The sequence below is a fragment of the Equus przewalskii genome, chromosome 4 (genome assembly GCF_037783145.1).
Source record: "Equus przewalskii isolate Varuska chromosome 4, EquPr2, whole genome shotgun sequence".
NCBI classification, from domain to species: domain Eukaryota; kingdom Metazoa; phylum Chordata; class Mammalia; order Perissodactyla; family Equidae; genus Equus; species Equus przewalskii.
Window position 1 is genome coordinate 80343063 of NC_091834.1, and position 2179 is coordinate 80345241.

The window sequence follows — 2179 nt, forward strand, 5'->3', positions numbered from 1 at the left end:
TTCAAATCCCCATGAATGTTTTATTTTCCTATCTACTTTTAAGCCTAAAGAATTATCCTTTTCAAGATCCGTCTGAGTGATAACTGTGTTTTTGGCATTAATAGCCCTTGAATAAAGAACATCTTGCATATAATAAAGGGCCACATTCTATTATTAACTTAACCGTTTCTTATTCATCTCAATTAAGGATTCATTTATGGCCTGTGCTACATTTTATTTGACCCTAAGCTTCCATTAAACCTTTTAAAATTACCGGGCATGTCAGTGTTTCTTGATATCAATGAGTTCAGGTTCAAGACAGTGACACAGGAGGATCCTGGGCTCACCACCTCCCACGGATACAAGGAATCGGCAGCTAAATATGGAACAACCTTCTCTGGGAAAAAAAAAAAAAACCTAAAAACTGTCTGAGCGATTCCTACGCACCCAGCCAAGAAGAGAAAGGCCACCTCAAGGCAGGTAGGAGAGGCTGGGGCGCAATCTCACCATACATCGCACCCGCACATGAGGGGCAGTGACCCACGACAGGAGGGAACTCAGAACCCGGAGCTTCTCCCTGAGGGGGGAAGGATTGGAACCCCACATCTGGCACCCCAACTTTTAAGACCTGCACTTGAGAGAGGAACCCCCAAAACACCTAGCTTTGAACACCAACTGGGCTTATCTCCACAAGCCCCACTAGGCTATAATGATCTGAGAAATTCCCTTAAAGGGCTCCCGCCCTCGAACTTACCTGCTCCAGGGCTCAGCGCGGAGGAGCGCATCAGAGGCGCCCAGACTAACAGGAACGGGAAACGAAGCTCATTTGCTAATCTTTAAGCTTTGGCCTGAGGGTGAGGCACACTTATTTGGCGGCCTGTTGGCTGGCATACCATCTTCACCTCTCCTTTTGCCTTGCTTTAGCTACAGGCCCATCTTTTTTTAAAAAACAACGCTAGACTTTTTTTTCTTTTCTTCCTCTTTTTTCCTGTGGGCGCCATCTCTACATTTTCCCTCTGTCTGGTTCCAGCCAGCAGGCACCATCTTTCTTTGTTTTTATTCTTTTTCTTTCTTCCCCCCAGGCTGGCACTGTCCATATACTCAGCCTCTGCCTCCTTCTAGCGGGTGGGTGCCATCTTCACGCTCTCCCACTGCCCCGCTCCAGAGCACCAGTATCTCCTGGAGGGGAGCTTTTATGTGTGTCTGGTTCCCTGGTTTTTGCAGCTGCTGCCCAGGGTACACCTCCAGATCGCCTGGTGCTGGTGGCCCACCGGGCTTGCGCCTGCGGTCCCCCAGGACTGTGTGTATTTGCTTCCTTTAAAAGCTGGTGCCTGAGGGTAAGGCTTCTAACCAGCCTGAATCTGGGTGCTGACTGAGATCCTCCCCTTTGTGACACTGACAAGACTTGACACATCCTAGACACTGGGAGCCATTAAAAATAAAATAGGCTGTTTGGACAATCACAAGGGTTGAGAGATAATCAAGAGCTAGGGCAGGGTTGAAGATATGGTTTATCTCCTACTGGAGGCCACCCCTTCAAGACTAGAAGAGGTGGCTGTTTCATCTAATGCATAGAAACCAACACAGTCAAGCAAAAGGAAGAAACAACCGAATATATTCCAAATGAAAGTATAAGATAAAATCTCAGGAAAAAAATCTTAATGAAATGGAGATAAGTAATTTATCTTTATATCAGTTTTCTTAACTTCACTCTCATAGTCTGTGGCTCTTTGATGTCCTGAATACTTAAGAACCAAGTTTCTCCATCAAAGTTTTTTTCTTTAAATTCTCCAAGAATGTAGCATCTCATACCTTCCCACACGATTTGCTATCTCCCAAAGAAGGCATGATCAAACAAATCTTCCTTTGCTATGTGGATTTTAACAGGCTCTGTAGGTACAAAACAGAAAGTAATAATCCACAAAGGGTTAAATTGCTAATACCTTCTCACACTGGGCCTTAGTTAGAGTGACCATAAACTTTATCATCCAAACTAGGACATTCAGGAGAGTGAAAAGGGTGTTATTCATAACTATACAAAAAGGTAGGGAAACCTGGGTGTATGGTCACTCTTAATTTTTTAGCCATCCTGTACCAAGAAAAAATAAATACTGAAGGAACTACAGCAATTATGGGTGAGGAGTGGGGATGGTGCAGGTTTGTGGATTGCTTTTATAATCCTCACTGTCACCATGATGTG